Source organism: Peromyscus leucopus, chromosome 4 (genome assembly GCF_004664715.2).
Source record: "Peromyscus leucopus breed LL Stock chromosome 4, UCI_PerLeu_2.1, whole genome shotgun sequence".
Taxonomy (NCBI): Eukaryota; Metazoa; Chordata; class Mammalia; order Rodentia; family Cricetidae; genus Peromyscus; species Peromyscus leucopus.
Window position 1 is genome coordinate 91,749,992 of NC_051066.1, and position 6,661 is coordinate 91,756,652.

The window sequence follows — 6,661 nt, forward strand, 5'->3', positions numbered from 1 at the left end:
GGGATAAAGTTTCAATAAAGAAAAGTCGGGCCACCCCAATGTGCCAACCACAATGACTGCAGACATTGTCCCTTAACCTAAGACACTTGGAAGAATGTGAGCCTATTAAAAGTTAGGACCAGCCAGTTTTTGTGAATTCATGTTTATTTATGAGATTTGCTTTGGGGAAAGGGTTATCTTTAATTTGGTATGACCACCAAAGGTATCAATCGAGATCTCCAGTTGTCTTCATAAATATCTAACATCTCAGTAGGCTGCTGAAAGAAGCAAAATTTCCATCTTAAGAAAAATGCATTTATATAAAGTATCAGCTTTCTAAGACATAAAATAACTGAGAGAATTCATGGAATAACACAGAGAACACAGGTGGCTTGTAACAATCTATTTGGATTATTAAACAGTTAGTAGGATAGCATATTTTGAAGTTTTGCTTTTTTATTTATCATTTTGGGGGTGTCTATTTATTGTTTAGGGTTTTTTGTATAAAAAAATACATACCAAAGAGTTTTGTATTTTGCATGATAATCAACCTGATTTTCACTTCTGCTGTTCTAAGAAATCAGAGCAGTGCTGGATGCAATAAAGAATAAATATGTGATCAATAGAATAAAGTCTATGAAGTCAGAACAAAGTAGAAATCTGAGTCGCAGTCCTGAGTGTTTAAACAAGATATTACAAAAGGGGGCTAGAAACTTTGATTCTTATGAGCAATGGAAATGCTCCCAATTAAAGCATTTTTTAAATGGCTAAATGTCGGAGAAACATGGTGTTCAGTCATTGTCATCTTCTGTGACACTGTTACAGCTTCATCTTTTGAAAAGGAGACATACGTTAAAAAGAAACTCACAGAGTTACACAAAGAAGTACAATTTAAACCTCTCCATCATTTGAGGGTGGGTCATTCCTTCTCCAAGGATGCTGATAAAGACCTACAGGCATCTCTCCTGGAGAATCCTCCATCATCAGGGTGAACAACACTACAACACTCATCTAGGATAAGATGTTTCCTGGAATCCACTATGCTCCCAGAATGTTCTAGAAGAAATTAAAGATGGCTAGGTCATCAGTAGACTGCCAACACCTTTCTAACAATTAAATTTCCATCTCCAAAAAATTCCTTTGTATGGTTGGCTACAGGATAATATGATTTGACTATTATTCACTTAGGGTAATTTGTATAAGATCTGCATCACATAAAATGGAAATCGTACTTGGTTATAATACTCATCAAGAAAGATCACACCAAATCCTACAGGAATGCCACTTGTAAACAATATCTCAGCTGGAGGATAGAGGAAGAACTAAATGCATCACCCTGCCACATTATGACTTGTCAACATAAACAGAATCACCAGACAGGGAGCGAGGGCTTGGTAGAAACTCAGAATGGCAACTGCCTATGTGCAGAAAAATCCCTGACGTCTCTGACCTTAATCACTTTCAGATTTAAAAATTTAAAAAAAAAAAAAAAAAAAAAGCCTATGTGATCTAGAGATCTCTCCCGTCGTCTCCTGCAATGATGTGTCTCCCCTGAGTGAACCTGAATAAGACCATATGGGATGTAGCTGACAGACGGGTGTTTCTTCAGAATGTGCTTCAGCGGAACCAGCTGCACTTTGCTATCACAGGAAAGATAAAAAACAGGACCGCTTTCGTCAGTTTGAGTGAACGGGAAAACACCGGGATTATTTAAGGTTAATTAGATATTACCAGCACATTAACATTTCAAATGCATAACATTGAAATAACTTATAAAAGAAACCCTATACGGTTCCTCTGATTACCTCCCCAAGAAAACAAAAAGATCCTTTTGTTGTTGATATCATCCTTGTTGTGGTGCAAAGCCGTCTCTTCCAACTCAGTATTGGCTGACCTTCCCCTGAAGGCTGGAGTTCCATACAGAGAATCCTCCCATGTCCTCCTACTCTTCTCTGTAATGTGAAATGCAACTACTGTTTACAGAGAATTTATCCAGGGTAGGAATTAGGAAGAAAAAGGAGTGTGTTCCATGAAGGAAATATTAAAAAGTCTTTTTCTCATTTGGCTAAAGAACTCCGTGACTCCTGGTACTGACTTCTTGCACTGTACCTGGGAGTCGGATGTGAGAATGTCTGAGACCTGACACCATCGGAGAAGGAAACGTTGGTGGCAGCGCTGAGTGCTGGGCCTTGGGCTTGCTCCCTCCAGCTGCTCTCTTCCTTTCTACTTCGCCTTTTCGTTCCTTGTTTCTACAGGAAACTTAAACTTCCCACAGGATCTCACAGCTCTCTTAAAAAATAAGGATGCTTTTGAACATGACAGTTATGTAAACAAATCAAGAAGAGCAAAATGACATTCTTGAGTCATCTCAACTAGGTGGCAGAAAACAACCCCTCCTCGTCAAAATATGTAATTATTTGAAGTTTTCACAAAATTTTATATTGTATACTTTGAAGGTTTTTTTTTTCTTTAATGTAAAATTCTGCCTCTTAAAGTGACATTTATTAAAGTTCAGCTCATATTAAGGTAAAGTAGAGGAATGAGAAACCAGTAATCCTGCACCGGGTTAGTCTGAACATATGCATGTTTGTATCTTGCAGCTAAAAGACAGGTCTAAATTTTTCTAATGACCTGAATGCTGTTATCGGGTCACTTATTACCATCTCGTGGGGAAAATCTGCATATCTAAGTTAAGCGCAGGAGCACTCAGTTTGTTTTGCACTTGCCTGCTTAACATACAGTGCCTGCTTGATCCGAACTTTCCAGTGGATTTGGAAGGACGTCAGTCACACAGCCAGGCTAGTCAAAGAAAGCAGAAGCACTTGCATCCAAATGAAATCTATATTTGGTAATTCTTAAAATATCATTTCCATGGCTTTGTAGGGCATATTACTTGCTCAAATAATGTGCATGCCTTCCAGTGAGCACTTTGTTGAAATGGGAGCTAGGGTCACTCTGTGTTCAGCTTACTTACTCCACACGTAGGATGAGTAATGCAGACAAAACCCTGTCATTTGAAAGCGTTTTTACTGAGGGGCTTTGGGAGAGAAACCCCTTAAGCACTGGTGTCAAGCACTTTGTTGAACCAGGTGGACAGCTACATGAATAGAACCTCTTCAGACATAGACCTCAGCCCCAGCACACCTGGCCTGTGTTTTGAAAAAGAAAGTCTCTCTTGTTTGGCCTACACAGCCGGCTACAAAAGCCAAGACAATCTTAATTAACCATTAAGAATAGAGGCCATATTTAAGAGTCATCAGCAATAAAGGAAAATACACTGATCATTTCAAGTGCATGCTAATCATTTAATGTAATAAATGGAGCAACCCTAATTATCTCCCGAGGAAATGATTTCACACTAAAACAATTGAATGGAGAGTTACTTCAGGAGCGTAACACACAGCTGAAAATCACTCATGTGAATCTGGAGCCTTCTCTTGAATTTCAGAGAGAGGGAGAAAGAGAGAGGGGAGAGAGGGAGAGAAGGGAAGGAGGAGAGGGAGAAGAAGAGAGAGCGAGCCTAATGCCGTGGGATGTAACAAACAAAAATGGGGTTCGAGATATTGAACACCAGCTCTGCCGTGCTCTGGTTTTCTAACCCCAAGCAAAGCTCCCACCAGGCTGAAGATCAGGGTCCATCACAACAGCTTTGAAAGCTGCTTCCTAATAAGAGGTGTCTTACGCCAGCGCAGCACAACAGACAAATTAGTCTGCAGCTCACTCCACCGTAGCTTTGCTGTTTGCCATCTCAGCTCCCCTCAGGTGATCCGTTTGCCACCCACACTAGCCACTATAAGAGATTTCCACCAACACATTTAAGAATGGGTTTGGGATTTTGTCTTCAGATTTTCATGTTTCAATCTTGCATGACCCAGCCTGTTTAAAGATCCAAATGTGCATTCTTTTGTTTTGCTTATCTAAACTGAAATGTCTCGCCTTTTTTGTTGTATCACAAAAGTAAGTTTTAAAAAAAAAATTAGTGGAAGGTTTACAGAAGAATAAAATGTTCATGCTTTTGTTGGTCATGATGCTGCAAACATTTTCACTGTAAAGTTAATTTAAGATGGTTTCCCAAATCCCATATTTTTGTTGCTCCGTTATTCTGCTTCTTTGATGAAGCATTTGAAGTGAATACTCTCTTTTTAGGCATGTAAACAGCATGTTAAATAGCTTAGCTACAGTAGTGAGCACACATTCCTCCACCGAGGTAACTGAACCATTTTAGCATCTTTCGAATTTCTCCTTTCAATAGATCCAAGCCTAAATAACAATAAAGGAGGGGCAGATGATATGGACTTGATTTTGGAATAATTCTTCCCTCAATTTCCTGTTGCTTAGCTTTGGGGATGAAGGGAATGTTAGAACATTCTTCCTTTCTAGAAACAACAAAGAATCAGGAAATCATATCTGTAAGTACTGTATGTAGCCTAAGACTTCCCTAATGCATGCTGATCACTGTGAATACAGCCAAGTAAACAAATGAATAAATCTTATTCTGCTTTGGTCATATTCAAAGTTATGTTGAATGAAAAAAAAAAAAACCCAAACCTTCCTTAGATTAGAATTGATAAACAATTAAGATAGAAAACAAATACACAAAACAGAAAATTTGATGCAGGACTAATGAATTCTCCAATTACTATAAAAAGACATAAAAGTAGAAATCATCATTTTAAGGGAGTGCATTTGTGATTCTCTGAAATCAACATGGATATTTCATGAACGAGAGTGCCTTGACTTGCTTTTTACCTTGTGTTTCTGCTTTCTGTGTACGTGAATACAGCCAGCATCAGATATGAAGCTTAATTGGAATCAACTGCACCCATCTTCACAGGAACACGCCGGAATGTGTACCATTCAGGCTCGGCTTACCAATATCCTCTACGGTATAGTTGACCACAGGATTCTCATTCACAAACAGCCAGGTTAAACAGTTAAATGCTAGCAAATCTGCATAGCCTGTGGAAATTTCACTTTAATCCTAACTTATAAGAGGGCAATCAAAGCCCAAAGCCCGGGTAACAAATTGATCCTCTGTTGCAATCTGTGCCTCTTGGAAGGAGAGAGGTGCTCTCCGTACAAGCCAAGGTGGATAAATACCTAAATGATGAGATAGATGGTGAATGCAGAAGAGGCATCTGGCCTCAGCCATTCGCTTCCAATTCCATATTACACTGCAAGAGGCAATTCTCACACAGCTCAGGAGCAGCAGTGCTGATCTAGAAGTTGAAGTGTGGCTTAAGGAAGATTAATGACAGTGTCGGCAGAAAAACAAAGCACAATGAGGGTTATCTCTAATCACCTGCTTGTGGATGCTATAGTAAGGGATGAAAACGGCACCGTGAGCCCCGATGATAAAAAAAAAAAATAGCAAATGAGAAGGTGCAAAGCTGTAGATATGTATTAATCTGATATCTAAAAACTAGGTCTTAGCTAAATAAAGCATTAGGCATGAGTGGAGCCCCATAGGTGATAGATACTGGGCCATAGTGACTCACATGTCTGTATTTTTTAATCAAACAGAACTGTTCCTCAGTATGCTTTGACATAATAGGTTGGTATTTGAAAAGTCACAGTTCACTAGATGAGCAGGCTTGTGAGTGCAAGCTCATTAAACAAACCCCTTCCTTATTGTCCGGTAAAAAATACATATATACGGCACCATACCACCACCTTGTGCTTCTCCATTCTTGTGCACACCACCCCAGAGAAAGGTCTAAAAATTCAGTCACATTTTTCTTATGTATAAATCTAGGTGTGATGTAATTATAAGATCAATAGTGCACTTTATAAGCAAGCAATTTATGGGCACTTTCACCAAGACAACACATTGCCATAAGATCATTCACAGTTTCATAACATATTTGGATGCAATACGAGGCTCAGCCTAGCCATTCCAATGATGTCTGTTCTAATTTCAGGCCACCAGTGAAACAAGATGAGGTGACGGCCAATGCCCATCTATCTGAAGAGAATGAGCAAAGCCACTTTTCCACTTGTTCCCTTGGAAAGGTCACTGGCTTCCAAATTTTAACATAGCTAAAGAGAAACACGATACTTTCAACATGATACATTGGTTTTTCATAATCATTCTGAATGTGGAAAAGATTGCAGAATAGTGTCAGACTCTTTCTGCTCATGTCCCTAAATATACATTGACAGAATTCTAAGGACCTTTATCAGCTAAAATTTCACCATGGACTTTTTATAGATTCACCATGCATTAGCCTCTCAACGTGAACTTCTATCCTGGAGCGGTGGCATTCTCTAATGTCACTTGAGATACAGTCACTCTTTTGGAAGGTAACAATGGTGACTCCCTGACCTGTGCAGCTCTCGGACATCATCTTACTCTGGTTTAGGAAAGTTGCTTCTACTTTGTTCCTTAAAGATAAGCATCTATTGCATTTTTCTCTCCTTTAATCCGATGAGCAACAAGTTAAATGTTAATTCATATTTCATGTGAGATTTTAATATTGAAAGTCTAATGAAGATTTAGTGTTCAGTTTTTTAACAAGGCTGACATTACTGTTGAAAGAAAGCAAATACATTATTTTAATTAATATCAATTCATAAGTGCTCCTGATTTATATATTAAACAAAGAGAGAAAGTGTCTTGTCACACACGACAATGAGTCTGTATTCACCCATCATTTACTCGGCGCCCATTCCCCCCCCCCTT